The sequence below is a fragment of the Meles meles genome, chromosome 5, assembly GCF_922984935.1.
Source record: "Meles meles chromosome 5, mMelMel3.1 paternal haplotype, whole genome shotgun sequence".
Classification (NCBI taxonomy): domain Eukaryota; kingdom Metazoa; phylum Chordata; class Mammalia; order Carnivora; family Mustelidae; genus Meles; species Meles meles.
In genome coordinates, this window is record NC_060070.1 from 117,008,656 (window position 1) to 117,029,303 (window position 20,648).

General features: G+C 43.6%; 1 long non-coding RNA gene across 2 annotated transcripts; it reads right to left on the bottom strand.

The window, feature by feature from the left end:
- Window positions 1-7,766: 7,766 nt before the first annotated feature.
- LOC123941283 lies at window positions 7,767-10,958 on the bottom strand. Of its 2 annotated transcripts, XR_006818253.1 has the most exons (4): window positions 10,866-10,958; window positions 10,741-10,796; window positions 7,899-8,005; window positions 7,767-7,795 (listed from the first exon to the last, which is right to left on the bottom strand). It is a non-coding gene; the product is annotated as an uncharacterized LOC123941283 (long non-coding RNA). The 2 variants fall into 2 exon arrangements; XR_006818252.1 differs by lacking the exon at window positions 7,767-7,795 and having other exon boundaries at window positions 7,798-8,005.
- Window positions 10,959-20,648: the final 9,690 nt, after the last annotated feature.

Sequence of the window (20,648 nt, forward strand, 5' to 3'; positions counted from 1 at the left end):
GTCGAGTGAATCAAAGTGTCTTGGACTCTCTGATCCTTTATTCAGCTTTCAGCAACATACAATCCCTAAACTCACAGGTCTTTCAAGTCAAGAAAAGAGGGATCATCAAGCCTCATCCACACAGTGAATTAAGCAGATTCAATCTGTTACTTCTTCCAAAGTACTCTTCCAAAGAAGCCTGGCAAGAAATTAATTAATGCCAAATAATGAGAAATCTATATTTCTACAGAACTGGGAGAAGCAACACCTCCCTCATCCCCCCCCACCCCAGGCCTCAGCATCATTGGCTTATCCCTTCTTCATTCCTCAAATGTAATTGGCTCAGACCGGATAGTTGACACCTATTCCCAGACTTTCTCCATTCACCAGGAACACCGACTTCTCTCAAACATTACTATAGGCTCCAAAGAAAATAGGGGGTCTAGTCTCCTTTCCCTTGTCCCTGAGCACATTCTTATTCCCCACACCTCTTTACATCCTACCAAGGCCAGGACTATAGCCAGAGCCAACCTACAGATTTTTTGGATCCCAGCCTTTAGAATAACAACCCATGTTTAGTGACTGCCCAGCATTGTGTCCATGCTTCTCAGGTACTTTGCCATTTAATCCTCACATTATCACAGGCACTATAACAGGATGTATTTAGCTGCAAGCATAAGAAAACCCTGGCTGAAACAATGTTAAATATAAGAATATTTCGTTGCAGGATTTCTTTTCCTTCAGTGCCAGCAGTTTCTCGTCATGCTGCTCTGAAGAATGAAGAGGTACACCAAAGTGGTGGGCAGCAAAGCAAAGTTTATTGAACTATAGTACAAAGCTCCCAAAGAAAGAGGGGACACAAGAAGGATACCACCAAAGTTTCTAAGTCTAGGGGATTTTATGGGCTTGTTGGCAGGCTGTTATAATCTGATTAACCCTGATAAGCCCATCATACAATCAGGTTTTTGTCATCTATCTACCACGTTGGGAAGGAGGGAGGGCTCCTTCCAGCGTGGTGTACAATCCTAAAAGGAAACAATGGTTTCCTCTAAGCAGGGGAGGGGGGGAAGGATCCTGTCCCTGCCTGCTTTTCTTGCAAGGATCCTTTATTAATTTTTATTATCTAACAATTGAAATCCAAAGGTAGGCTGGCTGAGTACATTTTGCTCAATTACATCAAGGTTCCAGCTGTCCTCCCTCTCAGCAGGATACTATTGGTGGTTCCTCTGCTCGTCACAAGATGGCTGCCATAGGCAGTGGCTGCCCTAAAACCTCCTTGATCACTTCTAACAGGAGAGCAGATGAGGCAGGGAGCTCTCCACTCAAGTATGAAATATAAATCTTTTCCTGATATTTAATTAGACTAACACAGGTCACATGGTCATTCCTGAGCCTGGAGTAGTCACTGTAAGGTTTTACAGGCGAGATACACATGACACCAGGGGAGATAGGCGCAAGGCAAGGTTTAAAGGCGCCCTCTGGCGAGGTTCCACGACTCAGGAGAGGAGAGTCAGCGAAGTTGCACCGGAGAAGGGGTTGAGTGAGCTTTTATTAGGCCAAGGCAGGGCGGGGGCTCATAACCATATTTGGTAAGGTTAGAGGTTGGGGGTTGGAAAGTCCCAAAGTGGCTGATTTCTGTTTATCGCATAAGTTTCGGTTTACTCAAGGTGACGTGTCCTTGACATGTCCTTCTGACGGGAAAGTCCTGGGTAGGGGTAAGATGGCAGTCTGGCCATCTTTTTTATTTTATTGTTTCTCCTGCATTCCCAGGGCCGCCAACCTAACAGTCACTGAGTATCTGCCCTTCTGGTCAATCAGAACTCCTCTTTTGGAGAAAGGGAGGAGAGACCCACAAAACCATAGTTCTATTGGAAGAAAAACAGTGAAATGTAAGCCAAAAAAATTTTTTTTAATTTTTTTTACTATACCTATATAGTTAGAGGTAGTTAGTATTACATGAGAAAACTAATGCACTGAGAGATTAGTAACTTGCTGAAAATCATAAATCTGTTTAGTGGTAGAGTTAGGATTTAAATACATATAGTCTCACTCCAGTATTTGAGATACTAACTTCTGCATTATTAATATGGGAGTTGTGCCCCTGCAGAAATCTCTAGTGATCTCTAGTGAAATGGATTTAGAGATCAGAATTACAGTCCCAAGAAGGCAGAATGTTAATTTGATAATTCTTAGTATGAAACTTAATTGAGGAAGAAAACAGTTTTTTGCAATTGTCTTTTTTTTTTTTAAGATTTTATTTATTTCTTTGACAGAGATTACAAGTAGGCAGAGAGGCAGGTGGGGGGGGGGAGCAGGCTCCCTGCTGAGCAGAGATTTCCCCATGTGGGACTTGATCCAAGGACACTGGGATCATGACCCAAGCTGAAGGCAGAAGCTTTAACCCACTGAGCCACCCAGGCGTCCCTGCATTTGTCTTAAAAAAAAGAGGTTTCCCTCTACTTTTTGAGTCATTAATCTTTCAATTATCAATTAAGAAGTAAGCATAATACTCCCTTCGAGAATAGTATGGTTTTCTTCCAGCCAGACTCATGAGTGTTTTTCTACCATGAGCGTGATCTTACCGTTTGTGTATAACTGGCCAAAAACCATGAAATTAATAAATCTTGCTGGTTTTAAAACATATTCCAAATTCAACCACTTCCTAGCATTTTCACCACTTGCCCTGTCATCAGGGCACTGTCTTCTCTCACCTGCAAGGAAAGGCCTCATTTTGAGACACAGGTGGCTAGAGGAGACGCTTGAACAGGAGGAGTTCAAGTGAGGACATGTTTAGCTTGCCATCATCATGGCTCGGCAGATCCAAGTGTGAATCTGACATTTGGGAAAGTTCTAGAAAGATATTTAGGAAGTCTTACTATTGATTTATTCATACCTTAAGGGACTTCAGGATCTTTTGCTCCCGGAACACGCTGTCACCACTCCAAACTTCTAGCAATCAGGGACAATGCCTGGGGACCTAAGGTTCGCCAGGCTGCCTGGGTGCCTACTTCACCCGGCAACTGGAGTAGAACCGGTGTCTGTCTCCATTTAGACCCTCCTCCCAACCACTCACCCACAGCACACACACCCCCCCCCCCCCAAAACCCACACACATTGCTTCTCACATTTGTCTGCCTTTTAAGATCCAGGGGAATGCTGGAGAGGGTGCTTTCTTTTCTAAAAACCCCTGTCTTCATTCACCCCAAAGCAGCCTGACCAAGCTCCAGATGTGAGAAAAGCAGCTCGCCAAAGAGCGGTCTTTTCTGTTTCATGCTCCAGTGCTGGGCAGCATCTCCGGGAGGCAGCACAGGTGGCCAGCTCCTCAGGGTTTCGCAGGTCTCAGTGCTGGACCTGCTGGAAGCCCCTCCTGGGCCAGATAAGCTTATCCAAAGGAAAGAAGACTGCACAGAGACATTTGCACATTGGATATGTTCACCTGTCGAACACTTTCTTATATTTAGAAGACATGTCTCAGACATATGCCTAGAAGTTCTGAGAGGAACAAGATCGGGTCACAGATTCAAACTTTTATCCATGCCATTTCTCACCAAAGCAAAACCTCCCCTCACCTCCTAATTGCCCAGGGGTAATCAGTCCTTTATGACTAATAGAGAGAAATCTAAGGGAATCTAGGATAAGCTGCCATCTTGTACAGGAAGCCTGGGAAAGCCTCAGAGAGGGTCCTGCCTGCCCTGGCAGGCAGATTTGGACCCGGTGAATAGCTGTGTGCGGGGGGAGGCTGCCCGGCTGTCTTTGGTCAGGGGCTGGCTCCAGACCAGCTGCAGCATCTTGAGGCCTGTGAAGACAGTGCCCTGGTGAGGCAGGCTCACAATTGGGACCCCAGGACAGGCCAGAACCCCTAAAGAGACATCAAGTGGGGTTACCCCAACCCCGGCCTTCTGGGCTGCCCCATCCACACACCTCCCGACCACCTTCCTGTAACAGACAGCAGGCCACAAAGATGGCTGCAGCTCCAGGCACTCTCTTCAAGGACTCATCGGAGCACTTGGATTTCCAGCCACCCCCGAGATTCCTGAAGAAACCAAGATGCCCCACAGCTCCACAATTCAGCCAAGGGCAGCTACCTTGAGCCTGCTGGTCAGAGTCCCAGCTCCCCAGGCTCCAGATCATATTGAACAGTTGCCGCCTTGTCTCAGGTGGTCCGTCTACAGTGACTCAGGCATGGCCTTCGTCTGTGAACCAGCTCTCCAGCTGAGTCAGGGTGTGGCTGTGCTCCTCGATGCGATGAAGGTCTGCACCAAGGTGGCCTGCAACCAGAGAAGGGATTCATGAACCTCCACCCCTGGGGGGCAGGGGGTGGTATTGGGGGGTGCTCTGAGACAGATGGGGGTGGGAAAGTAGGGGAAGGTTGGAAACTGAAGAGGAGGTGTGGGCCATGGCCACCTACCAAATATGTGCTCCTCCTGGTCCTCTTCCATGTAAAACACCAGTGGAAGGTTAAAGTTCTCAGACAGAGTCCACCATGGTTTCTCGCTGCAAGCCCTCCTTTCTGGAATTGGTACTACCTGGTTCAGAATAGGCAAGCTCAAACACCCTGTCAAAAAAGAACTTGGGGGGCACCTGGGTGGCTCAGTGGGTTAAAGCCTCTGCCTTCTGCTCGGGTCATGAACCTGGGATCGTGGGATCGAGCTCCACATGGGGCTCTCTGCTCAGTGGGGAGCCGGCTTCCCCCTCTCTCTCTCTCTGCCTGCCTCTCTACCTACTTGTGATCTCTGTCTGTCAAATAAATAAATAAAATCTTAAAAAAAAAAAAAAAAAGAACTCGGAAGAAATCAGGGTAGGCCCAGAATCTGTGCTGAATATTGGCATCTGAACAACCCCACATCTTGGACAGCCTCAGGGAGGGATGGCCTATGCCTACAGATCCTTTCAGTAAAATCCATTCCAAGTAATTGTCTAGTCTGAACTTAATCCCTTCAGGCCAAATTGAATTATCTCATCAGTGCTTGCCCAAGAATCCAAAGTTATCTTCATTCTAATTTCAAAAGATTTTGGAGCAGATCTACTGGGCGTGAGCCAGGGCAGGGTTTGAGGGATGGAAAGTACTGGAACAGGTAGGTTCCAAAATGGCCTCCCTAGATTTGGGTGGGCACTGTTTTAGTTTGTTCACACCACAAAATATTCTAGACCCGGGTGGTTTAAAACCAAGAAGCACTTATTTCTCACAGTTGTGGAAGCTGGGAAGTCCAAGATCATAGCACTGGCAGATTTGGTATCTGGGGAGATCTTCCTCGTTCGTAGACAGCCTTCTCGCTGTGTCCTTATGTGGCTGCATGTCTGAAGCGCTTAAGCTTTCTGGGCCTCTTTTACAAAGACACTAATCACATTAATGAGGAGGAACCCTCCTAAGGGCCTCACCTCCTGATACCATCACCTTGGGGGTTGGGAATTCAATATGTGATTTTGGGGAGCATGCAAATGTTCAGACCATAGCAGTTACCACCAGCCAACCAGTGATGGCACATGCGTGGTCAGACAACGTTGAACTGTATTTGATGCGCTGCTTCAGGAGAGAGGCAATAATCCAGGAACATAAAGCCTCTTTACAGAGATGAGTTGTGGGGAGCCTATTACAGGATTTGGCTGGGTGATTCTAAGGACTGTTTAGAGGAGCAGAGGCCAGTTTTGTAAAAAGGGGGCAATTTGGTGATTATCTTGGCAATTTTTAGGTAAGAGGCAGGAAGATTAATGTGGTCTTGATTGAAGTGTCCTTGTCTCTGTCTGGCTTTAAACACAGTTACAGAGTAAATGGCCTTCATGGCCTTTCTATATCTTGTTGCATCACAATTGCTGAGTGGTCTTTCCTGGTTAAAGTATTCTGCAAGAGTTGTTTCTGTGTGGTAGGCAACATTAGAGTTTATCTGCCAACTTCCGGGGCAGGTTCCTAGGGCTGTTTTTTTTTACTTTTCAATGTCACCTTTTGGCCAAAGGACATTGGCCAGCCCTGAGGACATCCATCTGCCTGGTTCAGACCCACACCATTGTCAGAATCCATTGATCGCAGGCTGTTTGGAGAACACTGTCCGCATTTGCCCTGCAGTTAGTCTCACATGAGCCTTTTGTTGCCAGATGAGAAACTGAACCACCTAAAAACAGAATGACTGCACAGTGGCATGTAAGACTGGACAGGATACATGGGTCAACTAGAATACGTAATTACTGGAAACAAATTGGTCATTAGTCCTGTTAATAGGTTGCCAAGGAAAGAGCCAAAACCGGGCCATGACATCAGGTCCCCAAATCCATCTGTATTTGTTCTAGAGAGCCAGATAGTCATTCTTTTAACTTAACTAGCAACTCTTCTACCTAACCAATAGCGTTTTACGTCAGTGCTGCAGGCAGTGTTTGCTATAAAACAAAGTTCTTACCTAGGCAAGAAAAAAACAAAGGTATTTAATCATTTATAACCACCATTTATTTTAAACTTTAACCAGTTTGTTGCATCTTCAGAGGAGAGGTAGTGTCACTTGTGACTTCTGCTAGGGTCAAAGGCAAATTTTATACCAGCTTTTCTTGCTGTATTATTCCTACAATTGGAATTGGAGCACCCCAAATATACATGAAGAGGGAGTCAGTTCTCTGTCCTGGGAGCTCTCTCGAATAGTCCATGCTTCCCTTGTTTAGGTCTCTGAGTATCTTTCTCAGGGAAAGAGTTTCCTATAGGAGTAGATGTTATAAACATTGCAAATTCTCTAAATGTTATTCCATGTACAAAAGATAGGTTTGTGTAATAAGGTACACATAAAACAAAGTAGCTTACTGTCACGCAAATTGAATGGGGAGTACAAGTATCATTGATCCCAGTGAAAGCAAGACACTCATTAATCCCCTGGAGTGGAGGCTGGGGAAATCACTGAATATAACAGAATAATACAGCAAGGATAGCCTCAATATTTGTGTCTATTCCCGTAAGCTTGCTTGTGTCAGCATAAATATTTTGTTCTTTTTTTTCTTTTTTAAGATTTTATTTATTTGACAGAGATACAGTGAGAGAGGAAACACAAGCAGGGGGAGTGGGAAAGGGAGAAGCAGGCCTCCTGCTGAGAAGGGAGTCTGGTGGGGCTCGATCCCAGGACCCCAGGATGATGAATTGAGCTGAAGGCAGATGCTTAATGACTGAGCCACCAAGGTGCCCCTCAGCATAAGTATTTTGTAATAAGCATAAGTATTTTGGGTTCAGTATCCAATTTTGATAGAACTGAAGGTTAGGATTTAATACTGAGTAAGATTCAAATTCTAGAAGAGACTGGCAGAAGAAAATTTATCTTTTGAAGTGTGAAAGGAACAGCTATTAAATTTTTGTTAGTCAAATCAGGTGGAGAATGAAAAATGCATTTATCAGTTAGATTTAGAATAATAGCTATAGCCTGAAAACACACACACACACACATACACACACACACACACGTTTTGCCTTTCTTCAATGGGTACAGAAATATTAGAGGATTAAGATTAAAAATGTAGGGGCGCCTGGTTGGCTCAGTGAGCTAAAGCCTCTGCCTTCGGCTCAGGTCATGATCCCAGAGTCCTTGGATCGAGCCCCACATCAGGCTCTCTGCTCAGTAGGGAGTCTGCTTCTTCTTTTCTCTCTCTCTGCCTGCCTCTCTGCCTAATTGTGATCGCTGTCTGTCAAATAAACAAATAAAATATTTTTTAAAAAAAGATTAAAAATGTAGATCTGTGGGGGCACCTGGATGCTCAGTTAAGCATCCAACTCTAGATCTCAGCTCAGGTCTTGATCTCAGGGTCCTGACTTCAAGCCCTGTGTTGGTCTCCATGCTAGGTGTGGCTCCTACTTAAAAAAAAAAAAAAAAAAGAATTACAAATTTTTTGTTCACTTCTAGGGGGCACCAAAGTACAATGATCAGTAGAGCAAATGAAAGAAAAAGGGCAGATACCAAAAAATGTATCTTGTTTTGCTGTCTGGAGTCAAAATTCTCCACATCATCATTGGTTCGATCTGAAGTTCTTGGTTTGGTAGTCTTCTTCCAAAGATCAGTTATTCCTGGAAGATACATAAGAGTCCTTTATGATTTCCCAGTGAAACCCTTTCAATTGAGGCCACAGGTAGTGTTTCCCTGATTTTTGCAGGATAATCTTTCAAAACACTTAATCTCCAAGTTTCCATTCATACAGAAGCTGTTTAGGTGGATATTTGGGGAAGACTATTTATACTTACTGATGATAAAGCTGGGCACAGCAAATGGATCCTTTGTAATACTTAGAATTTTAAGTTTGCCGTTATAAATTACTAGACTATTACTTTCCTGAGGTTCCTGATATGGCCTTTTTGTAAAGGACATTTTGGAGCTGCTCTTTAGCAACAACCCCAGTGAAATGTGTACCCCACATCACCAAAGAAATCAGTTCAATTTCCTTAGATCCAGAATACTAATCAAGCAATTTACCATCAGAACTTTGGCTATCTATCAGGAATACCCTCAATCCATCTTGAAAATAAACAATAGCCGCACATACACTATCACTGGGGTCAAATGCTTTGGTCAATGCTCGTTTAGCGTAGTGGTAAGCTAAGATATTTCCTTGGAATTCGGGGCCATCACACTTTGAAGTAGCCTTCTTCGGATGGCCAAATATATATTTCTCAGATATATTTGGTCTGAGATATATATTTCTCAGATATATTATATATCTGAGATATATATATATTCTATTATATATTATAAATGACAGATATATAATATATCTGACAGATATATTATATATCTGAGAAATATATATATTCTATTATATATTATAAATAAATAATATATAAATAAATATAATATATTATATAATATATATAATATATAAATAAATCTATTATATATATTAGATATATTAGATATCTGAGAAATATATATTTGGCCTTCAGCCACAGTTCCTAAAATTGCTCAGAACCATAAAAGTGAAATGGGTGCCTTGTTAATAATGAAGGTGACTTCTGGACCCCATCCAAGGGCAGGTTCTAGTTGCCAGGAAGACCAACCATGTGACTGAAAGTGTTGGAACTTTCAATTCCACCCCCTCCACCTGGAACCTCTGGGGAGGGAAAGGGGGCTAGAGGTTGAATCGGCCAATGACTTAGCCAGTTTACACTATGTGATGAAGCTTCCATAAAAACCCAAATGGACAGTTTTTGGTCCTTTTTTTTCCCTGACAAGCTTCTACACTTGCGGAACTAGAAATTTCCTACATGCTACTGACCCAGGCCTCAAGTTCCATAATAGAATCTCTTTTGGTTAAGGATCTCAACCAAAGTATCTCTTCACCTGCTGTTGGTTTTTATTCTTTATCACATCCTTTAATAAACTGGTAAATGTGTTTTCCCTGAGTTATGTGAGCCACTCTAGCAAGTTAATCAAACCTAAGGAGGATGTCTTTGGAACCTCCAATCTGTAGGGGGCCTGTCAGAAGCGTAAGTAAGAGCCTGGGGCTTGCTACTGGCATCTGAAATGGGGTGGGGGTGGGGGGAACAGTCTTGTGAGACTGAATCCTTAACGTGTAGGATTTGAGCCTATCTCCTGGTGGATGCATCGGAGCTGAGTTGGACACCCTGCTGGTGTCCAAGAATCGTGTCGTGTTGGGGGGAACTCACCCCCCACACAGAGACTGGAATTTGGTCCAAGAACTCTAAGAGTCACCAGTCCGCAGAATTTTCTTTTTTAAAATCAATGCATTGACAGTTATTGTGTCAATCTATATAATGATAAAGGGTTGTTTTTTTTTCACTCTAGAAGTATGCAATCATTGTATTATAATTAAGCTAGAAAAAGTCAACTTTTATTTTGATTTGTCAGTTTTTTATATTCTAATTTTGTAACCAAAATTATTTCCTGTTTGAGTTACTCGAAATTTAAGAATGTCAAGCAAATTTGAATAATTCTGTTCTTTCTGGGCACCTGGGGGGCTCAGTCTCTTAAGCATCTGCCTTCAGCTCAGGTCATGATCTTGGGGTGTTGGGATCAAGCCCCCTCATCCAGCTCCCTGCTCAGCAGGAAGTCTGCTTCTCCCTCTGTCCTTCCTTGTGCTCTCTCTCTGTCTCAAGTAAATAAATAAAATCTTTAAAATGTGTGTGTGTGTGTGTGTGTGTGTGTATTTCTGTTCTTTCCTTTATAAACGAAAAGAGCAAAAAGAAAAGACAAGGTATCTTAGAAGTATGATTATTTGGATTCGGGACCTGAATTGGGGGGGGGGGGGGGAAGAAGGTGCTTAAACAAGAGTGCTAGTGGTTGAAATAGTAGGCGATGTATGGATTTAAGGTGTTTGAGGTGAATTTTGAAGATAGAGCCAGCAGGATTTTCTAACTTAATGGTTTTAGGCAAGTGGCTCAAAAGAATGTTTTGTTTTGTTTTATTTTAATTTGAGACTCATTACTGCCCTCCTGTTTTCCCACTCGTGCACCAGGTGCAAAGTGAGTCTGCCCCCTCCCCGCCCGCCGCCCCCCCCCCCCCCCCCCCCCCGCTCAGGCCCCCCGCACCTCCCCTCAGCCTAGAGGGGGTGCTCAGAACCCTGAAGGGATGTGTGTGGGGTGCAGACGGCCAGCTGCGACCAGCTGGGGGCCCTGGAAAACTTGCCATGCACCCCCACCGCCTTCTTGCGCTGCAGGCTTCAAGTCCGAGAGCCGAGGCGGGCCGCGCAAGGAAAGCGCTGGAGGCTGCGACCCGCACCACCTCCTGAGCCTCCCTCCACGTGAGACGGCCAGACCATGGCGAGGCTATCTTTGCTGTGTCTACTTACTCGAATCCGCCCCCGAGATTTTCTTCTTGACACGTTTGGGTTGTAGTGTGCCGACCCTAAGAATAAAATAGCCAGTTATTACCTTGCCACTTGCTGCCGGTTCTGTAGGCTGCAAGGGGTGGTACCTGGGTGTGAGCTCCCGCGCTGTCTTCCCTGCTCCATTTTAAAGCGAGGCTTCCTATATTTATTTCCTCAGGTGGGAGGAGACTGAAGCTGGGGGAGGGAGCCCCGGGAGCCTGGTGTGAATCTCCTGCAAAAGCGCTTGGCACAGCGCCGGAGACAAAGTCCGGAGTGTCCCCACGTTCTGGCTCCTTCTTTCCTCCTCTCCTCCGTCCCCCATGCGCGATCACAACCTCTCCCCTCCCATGGCGCTGTCTCCTGCACCCTCCTCTCGTCTTAAGCACGCACAGGGCTCCGTTCTCCTCCCCCAGAGGATTGCCTTTCCTCCAAGCGCAGGGGTGGGGTGAAGAAAGAAGGTGAGGACACACCCTCCACGGAAATTAGGGTAAGTACAGCAAGTGTACTGAATAAGCAACAGCCTGCTCGCCATCTCCGTCGGAGGGGAAGCACCAAGTTTGACGTGATCTCCTTGCAAGAGACTTTAACTCTGACTCTTGAGTCCTTCAAAGGGACACAATTATCCAACAACCCAAACCACCTTCAAGTGCTTAATTGCTGTTGCTTTTAAGGGCAACCATCTGACTTTTCGTGTTTCCTTCTGTCCTGTGAGCCTATTTGGTGTTGCACGTCGGTGTTAATGAATGTGTTTGTGCCTGAAATTTGAAGGGTTTCCTTAAAAATAGATTATTACTTTCCTGAGGTTCTCAGGTACGGCCTTTATTTGGAAGGTGGTGGGGGGGGGGGGAGTGGTGGGCAAAGGATTTTTCAAAACATTTGTAAGTGATGCCAGTATTACCAGGAGGCTTCCATTTCTATTTTGAGAAAGTTAACATTCTCTTTAGCTTTGTACGCAGGGTGATTTTCACTTTCTCAATTATCGACCCTTTGGTGAAATAAAGCAACTGTTTTACTTTTGTGGTGAGGATTTAAAAAAAGAAAAAAGATCAGATACATTGTAGAAAAATTATTTTGGGAAAAAATCAATTTTTTCATGCAAAATTACACAAACAATATTATCCAAGGTACCAGGATAGGACAGGAGTCAGATACTGTGCAATTGATTATCCAATGCCAATAATGTACAATCTTCATTACCTTATTCTACAGCAATAAAAAAAGGTAAGTGTTGCAAGTATAACCTGAAGTGATCACTTTTATTTAATATAGTCATGTGAGTGTGCCTAACTGGAAGGATAGGGTCCCTAATGCTCTTAGGTTTGCCTGTCGCCTAATAGATGTGGACTCACAGCAAGATAGCCATGGCGAAAGCCAGCAGTGTCAGTTTTCTGACTGCAGAGTTTTTAAAAGACAGGAAAATATGTTTAACAAACATGCATTCAAAAGAAATATGGTTTATACCGCATCCCATTCTGGAGATTCCTTATACTTAGGCAAATAGACAATCTATGAGAAACAGCTTCAACAGGGTGCCTGGGTGGCTCAGTCATTAAGCGTCTGCCTTTGGGTCTGGTCATGATCCCAGGGTCCTGGGATCAAGTCCCACATCTGGCTCCCGGTTGAGTCTGCTTCTCCCTCTGCCTGCCACTCCCCCTGCTTGTGCTCACTCTCTCTGTCAAATAAATAAAATCTTAAAAAAAAAAAAAAGAAAGAAAGAAAGAAACAGCATCAAGTTTATGGGTTTCATTCAATATGACTTCTTGGGTTCTCAAATCATTCAGAGAAGTCCATTCCTTATTCAGTATCTCTAGTGCTCTGCCAATCTTTGGCTGACAATAGAAACATTTGCAACTCCCAGATGACTTCAAAATATAGAAAAAGAATCCTATAGTGATGATGTGAGCAGCTTCTAATATCAATTGAACTCCAGATGATTAGACTAATAACAATAACAATCTCATTTCCCTTGCCAGTGATCCAATTAGAATACGGCACATGTCCTAATTTTGAAATGAGGTAAAGCCTAAGAGTCTTCCAGGATAGGTTTCCCACTTCTGAAAAGAGCCATAAAAAAAGACTTTGTCCCTCCTCTTCTCCTGTTGGTTGGGACTAGACATGATTTGGGAAAAAGCTACAAGCATCTTGCTACCAGCGGGAAGATGAAGCCAACACAGTATCAACTGGGAGGGGAGGAATACACAGAAATTGAATCCGAGCCCTGACATGCTACCCTTGGACTTACTGTTATTGACAATTTCCCATTTGAATTTACATAACATGGGGTTCCCCCCAGCTTTACTGAAGTATAATTAACAAAAGTTGTGTACATTTAACTGTACAGTTTGATTTTTTTGTTATTCAATAGATATATATTGATTCAATATATTGCATGTTTAACTGTTTGATTTTGTATGTTGTTCAATAGATTTTTATTGATTCCAAAGGAAGGGTACTTGGCAACACATTGGAACCCATGGATCATTCCTGCAACTGAACTGAGCTAAAGGCAGACACTTAACTGAGAGCCACACAGGCGCCCCTGGAAATTGTCTTTTTTTTTTTTTTAATGGAGCTATAATTGACATACAACATATTAGTTTTAGGTGTATGACATAATAATTCCATAGTTGTATTGTTAAAAAAAAAAAATCCAGCCAAACAAATAACTTCTGAATAAGACATAGAATTCTCTAAAAGTACCTGGGAGGGAGATGGGCTCTGTTCAGTCAGAACCATGATTTTTAAGTCACCCTTTCCTCAAGGATTAGCAATCTGATGAAGGATAAAGGAGCCTAAATTCCGCGTTTGGGAATCTATGGTCACTATTTAATATATGCGTTTTTGTCCCAGTCCCACCACTTCCACTTCCTAATCTGTAAAAACGGAAATAACTGCATCTTCCTCACAGAGTTGTGATAAAGTACTTAGACCACAATTTAAGTTGTATTCGCTGGTTGGCCCTACAGAAGTGATCCTCATACGGGGCGTCTAGTGCTGGGGAACATGAATCTCTCTGAACTATACCTAATGCTAGTGAGCCATGTGACTTTCATAACCCCACAGTTCTGTTCCATTTATTATCAGGAAAATGATGGAACTCAAAGAAGGCCTCTGTTGCAATCCAGGTTCCTCTCCACCTTAGACCCGACAACACAACACCGAACAGCCCTGCGGGAGGTTGGCACCAGGCACTGCTAGGACGCCATTGGCCCGCCCGGAATTGAGGGAGCCAATTGCCAAGCCCCTCCTCGAGTGGGCAGGGCCTGCGCAGGGACCAACCAGGCCTGTGCACAGACTGCGAGCGGTCTTGTCCCGCCTCCCGGCCACGTGGGGTTCTCTCTTCCTGCAAATCTGGTGCTGGGTACTAGCAATGGCGCCTTTCAGGATGAAGACCCAGCACGAATCCTACAACTCAGGAGCCGGCAAGAAGTGTTCCCTTTCCAGGAATTGGCTCCTTATGCACACTCAGCAGTACTGGTGTAAGTTTAAGCACTTTCTGAAGCCATCAGTGCTTAACGTGGAGGCACGTCTGCTAGAAAAGATTTTCGGTGAGTACAGTGAAATCTTTACCCCTCGGCCCCACCTCGGTCTCCGTTGACCACCCTGAGCCACCCACTGCACACCTAAGGCAGTGGCTAGTGTCCTGTAAGCCAGTGTCCCACTGACTTCCTTCGCTTGGCCCCCAAGCTCCGTGTTTTGCCCAACCCCCCTCCCCGCCCCAGCCCCCCCCTCCGCCCCAGCGCCCCCCCCCCCTTAATCCCTCGGGAATCTTTCATTCTCTACAGGTCCAAGCAGAGTCCTTCTCCCGGGGTTCGAACGGGAGTTCAAAGTCGTGCTCCAGATGAGAAAGCCCAACTCCGAGGGCAAGGTTGAAGTCTTCATCCTGGGGAGACGCCGGTACCGCAAGCGTGCCAAAAGGCTGATTCGCATTTTGGCCACGAAGCCCCGAAGGAAGTCGTGTGAAGGTAAGGAGCGTCATACGCCTCAGCACTAAGTGCTGCAGACCTAGGCTAACAAAGTTCCTAAGGGAACTTTCACTTCCACCACTCCCCTCCCGCAAGCTTGGGACTCCTTCACATCCAGGGATGCTAGGATTCCCGGGTTTCCAGGGGAGTCACAGAAAACCCGGAAGACAGCACTGTGGGAGACAGCTGGTAAACCCAAGGAAGGAAGAGCCTTTAGGAACCTTCTACCCCATTCACTTCCCACCTGTCTGCCTACCTGATCTCCCTTTTCAGAAGCTGGCAAGGAAGTCATCTGGACCCACTTTGTGAGATAAAACTCGAGCCTGGGAGGCCTTGTACTCAATGATGAATTAGAATGAACCCAAGAGCATTGTAAAAATGCACATCGCTCACCACAACTTCCCTCCAACCGCACCCAGGAGTTAGGCATAGTGACAAACTAAAATTTTTGTTCCTCCGTCTCCTCACCTATAAAATAGGTCTAGTTATAGTGGCCTACATATAGGCTTTTTCCCAAGGATTAAATGAATGAATACAATAAAACACTTAGAATAGATAGAAAAAATATTTGATAAATATGAACTATCATTTTATTGGGTGTCTTGGGTGCTTCTGATGTAGGTGGTCTGCTTTAAGGTGACTAGTAAGGTAGACTCGGCAGTGTTTTCTGTGGAGTTGCTTTCCCTGTGTGTTCCCCAGGGCAGTAAGTATACTTGCTCAATTCCATGCTTTCCTTCCAGGCACAATGATGCTCAGCCTGGAAACCATGAAGTCTTTTGAAAAAGAGAACGTTCACTCCAGTGCTTTCCTCTCCACCACAGTGATGAACAGTCTGGATGAAGCCATGCAGTCACTGGAAATAGGTCAGGAGACTGTCCAGGAACCTGTTACCAAAACAGTTTGAATTTTGTGATGAGGTTCTCAGTGCAGGGGCATCAATCTGGGTCAGGAGCCTTATGCTTAGAGACCCAGTCTGAACTCTTTTGTTCCTGTAGCTAAGGGGAAATAAGTATTGTTAGTGGTCTACATACCTTTCTGCTGCATAGACAGCTGTTTAAAGATTCAAACATGAGTTATAATAAAAAAAAAAACTTTAAAAAATAGATACAGATTAGTATTGTCAAGAAGGCAGTCTTGCTTTTGCACACTCCAAGATGGGAAAGAGCAGGAATTAACAAATGGTTGGTTCTGCTTTTTCATAGTGTTCTGTATTAGGTGGGTGTGACTAGGATCTTTAATGTTCCAGGGAGCTTTTGTAGATAAGGAAGAACTTTACTGTTTATTCTTTCATTAATGCTGATTTTGAAAAAAAAAGTTACACTGATATTAAACAAGTTTTGTAAACCCAATTGTTAAGCGTTGAAACATTGGTGACAAGCCGATTCCATTCTCTTTGGCATTTAGTTAGAAATCTGTTAGGTTTCTTTTGTTGTCTTTTTTAATAGCTTAAGTGGCAAAACACATTAGTGAGTACCAAATTTATTATGACTAGAACAAAAGTATCTCTGTGTTTCTTCATTATTCCTATAATTCCAAATAGAATAGCTTTCCTGATTTAAACAATTTTATTAGTTAACTTTATTTTCTCAGTATTACCATAAAGAAAAAAAAGATTCCATCTCAGCCCAAGTTTGCATATCCTGGGTTCACTGACCAGTGACTTCTGGGTCTGATTCCAAGAATACCGTTTATTGAGCATTTGGTGTAGACCAGGTTCTGTTAAGTACTTTACATACATTGTTTGACTTGATCCTCATAATAGTCCTATGAAATCACAATCTATGAAAATAGATGTGATTATGCCCATTATACAGTTGAGGAAAGGGCAGGGTGGGACCATCAAATAATGGGGATCCCACTTCTTTGTCATTTTTCATGTTGATACATGTTTGCACTACACTGTAAACTCCTTATGGCATTAGGGATGGTGTTTCAATTTGCTTTTACCCCTGAGGCCCTAGGCACATAGTTAAACACTGGGTTATTGACTGTTACAGTGATTGTCTTATTTACCAACCAGTCAGCCTTAGTTAATGCAAATAATGGTGTTAATGAATAAAAACCGGGACTACCATGTGGCCATTTGACCATAATGAATCCGTGTATATGCTGTACAATGTCAGGAAAAGTCCTTGCTTAAGTTTCATATTAATCAGGAAAATTTATTGAATTGTTTTTTCCCCCATTTTCCTTAGCAATAACATGGTACTCCAGATCCAGCCTAAAGAACTGAGGAGGCAACTGGCTGAGTTTAAAAATGCCAAATGGCAGTAGGTGCTTGGGGCCCAAATAGGCAGCTCTGTTGGAAGTGGCCAGGGTTAGTCACTAGCTCATAGGCTTAGGGTGAGTAAACACGAGGTTCCAGAGAAGTTCCTCTCGCTCTAGATCATGTCACATAACCCTAGGAAAGAAAGGCCTACCACTTGGACAGGTAAGGCCTTAAAGACCTACCAAGGCATAAGTGTGGAAAGTTTCTTTACAATCTTTCATACCATTCAGCTTGGCCACAATCACACAGACTCATAAGAATTAGGATTTGAGGTAGTCTCAGTCTAGGGCAGCATTCAGGTACTTTGGGACCTCAGTCATCTGGAACCTGGGGTCTAAGACCGGCCCCCTGCCATAGAAGTGTTCTTTCTGCTCTGCTACGTCATCTTCGTCAATAACCTCTGGGTAAATAAATATATAAATAACCTCAGGGTTCTACCCTCACCCTCTACCTCACTCCTAGGAGTACCTGAGGTGTGGCAGAGAAAGCTTCCAGCTGGAGCTGCCTGGGCCCCTTTTTATAGTCAAGGTTCACTTGCTATGGCCTTCAGACTTCAGGGTTTTTGTTTTTCTCCTTAAATAATTCAGGCTTTGCTTGATAAGGATTTTATTATGAGGTACCATTGGACCATCTTTCCATTTTGTTCTTTTGTGCATGATCATTGTTGCTCATCCTTCCTGTTTTTGGTATAGTTCCAGCATTTTCCATATTCCTTTGGCCTATTCACAGTTTACTAAATCCATCCTTCTCTACCGACATAGAGAAAATGTGCATATTTATATTTGATAACTATATCTATACTTAGTAGAAGAAATAATACCCAGATATTTACCTTCCTACCAACAAATGAAGGTTAAACATACTCATTTATGTTTCTTATTTGTGAGTCAGAATTATCTTTAAATTTGTACAGTATCTTATTGCTTAGGTCATGACTAAGAGTGGAAAACTATAAAGGCAGAAAACATTTCCCTTCTTACCTTCTAGTTTCTTAGGTCTAATAATTAAAGTGGCATAAGACAGTTTAACAGGAGAAAAACAAGTCTCATATGTACAAAAGCCCTGAAAACATGAGACCCAAAGACGTTCAAGCAATGGAAACTTACATGCCATCCTGAGCTAAGGAGAAACGGTAGGGATCTCGGGCTTCAAATGGGAGAAGACAGTTCACAGGAAAACAAGAAGAGCAAATGTTTGGTAAACAAATGTTTGCTGAGCCTCGAGCCTCGTAGAAGTCTTCCTGCTATAAAAAGTTATCTCTAGTAATAGCTCTCTTCCCGCTATGGGCACCTATTTAAATTTTTGCAGTTGAGGGGAGGTGAAAAGCTCTTTCTGAGTCTACTGGGCCTCAGTTATCTTTAGCCTAAAATAATCTCTGCTGAAGTGGCATATTCTGCTCCTCCTCAAGACTAAAAAGCTGATTGGTAGCTTTTAGCCCATGGGTACAGCTTGGCAACTTAGAGCTCCACTGTAAATTGTCCCTTGGTTGAGGATCCCTGAGGTCAGTGTTGTGCACTGGTCAGATTTCCTGGAGGAGAATCCTGAAGTATCCTACCCTACCTGGATAGTAAAGGCTTGACCCCAAAGTTCTGGGAGCCAATTAAGGAAAGAAGGCCAAGTACCTCAGGTTCCAGTAATCAGTAAGCAGTTGGGTCACTCAGTCCTTTTGTGTGAGGTACAATCTCCGCACCTTAACTCTGCCTTTGTTTTACTCTCCCCGGAGAATAAAGGTAGTTTCCTGCCAGAGTGAAAGACAGGCAGTTGCCCAGCGTAACAGAGGGAGCAGGGATCCAGAGATACGGATTCTCAAACATCTTTGCACTCGATTCTAGATGCCACTGTCCCCAGCCCCCAGCAACCTCCAGGTCCTGAGCATTTTAGAACTATGCAACCAAGTTGGATTGGCTTAGCTATTTGAGAAAGCCAAATATGAAATCAGTTAGTCTGTCCGTCTTCCACCTTCCGAGATGTTGCTATTTTCTTCTATTGTGTGCTCCCTGTTTCCTGGGTTTAATGTCTTTTTTTAAATCTCTTTACTGGAATCTAATGGGGTTTTAAATGTAAAATTAGATACATCTGTTCCATCTGCCACTTTCCCTGCAACCTCCAGCTTGGGAACATTTTTGTTTTTCCTAAAGTATACCCTTTAAAAGTTCCATTCATGGGGTGCCTGGGCCATTCAGTCGTTAAGCATCTCTGCCTTCGGCTGGGTTTGGGATCCCAGGGCCCTTGGTCCGAGCTCCACTTCAGGCTCCCTGCTCCCGGGAGAGAGAGAGAAATCACAAGTATCAGAGAGGTAGGCAAAGGGGGAAGGGGAAGCAGGCCCCCCACCGAGCAGAGAGCCCGATGCAGGACTTGATCCCAGGACCCCAAGATCATAACCTGAGCTGAAGGCAGAGGCTTAACTCACTGAGCCACCCAGGTGCCCCAGAAGCCTGCTTTTTTTCCTGTGGATTCACATCTACAAATCTTTCTTAAAAATCAGCTTTCGGTTTTGTTATTCCTATTTTATTTGTGTTTCATAATCCATTGGTTTCTGCCTTAACCATTTTTTTTGCTTTGTTTCCTTAAGATTATTCTGTTTTCTCTGATTTTTGGAACTAAATGTTTACCTCCTCGGTTTTTATTCTTTCTGATAACTGCAGTATGGGGAGGGATCTACAACTTCCCCAACAGCTCCTCCATCCACTCAAAGATCCCCCTGGAGCTCTGGAACCACTGCCAGGTGGCAGAAGCCTCTTCCACAGGGCTTTAATGCCAGACTCAGGTCTGCTTTCAGCCCCCCTTCTCTTGGGTATCAGGCTCCTCCACCACTGGAGACCTTCCTGTTTTCAAAGACTGCCTATGAAGAAGAACATGCATCGGCATTATAAATATCCCACTCTAAATTTCCATGGGCTTATTTTACTACAGAAAGACAACTAGTTACTTGTTTCTGATCTTCTTTTAAAGTCTTGGCCGGAACCCCAGATTTTAGGCTGTTTCCAAAGCTGTCCCAATTTTTTAAAAATTTCCTATAGATAACCATATTTAAAAAGAGAAAGGGCAAAGGGAAAAAGTTTTAAGCTTATCTGTTTACATGATTCAGCAAAACCTCCTACTCAAGAAGGAAGACTTAGAACACATTTGAGTAGCCATTGAGAATTTTGTACCTACTCCCAGATTTATCCTGCAGCCAGATGATACTAGAATATCACAGGGAATAAGAGACCCTCTTCCTTGCTTAGTGTAGTTTTGCCTTTTGCTGTTGTTTTTTAAGCAGTAAAGGAAAAATTTAGAACTCTGACAGAAGTATATCAAAGGGGAAATCCAAAATAATCCATTATATAGTTTATAGAAGGTGATAATGGTGATAATTAGATACTATCCACACTGACTTCTCATTCTTTCTGCTCTTGAGGATTTCTCACCTTGAACTATATAAAAGTTCAGAACTATGAAGAACTTCCCTCATTTATCCCTGAAATGACAGTCCCTCACAAGATCAACTTTTTATTCATCTACTAAGGTACGGAGAGTCCTGTCTCTTCTGTTCTCTAAAGAAATAAAGATGAGCGGGCAGACCTTCTCATGACAAAAAACAGTATATAAATATTTTGAAGAACCATATGGTGCTTTCACCTTTCCACATTCCTCCTCCTGCTTGATAAAATTCG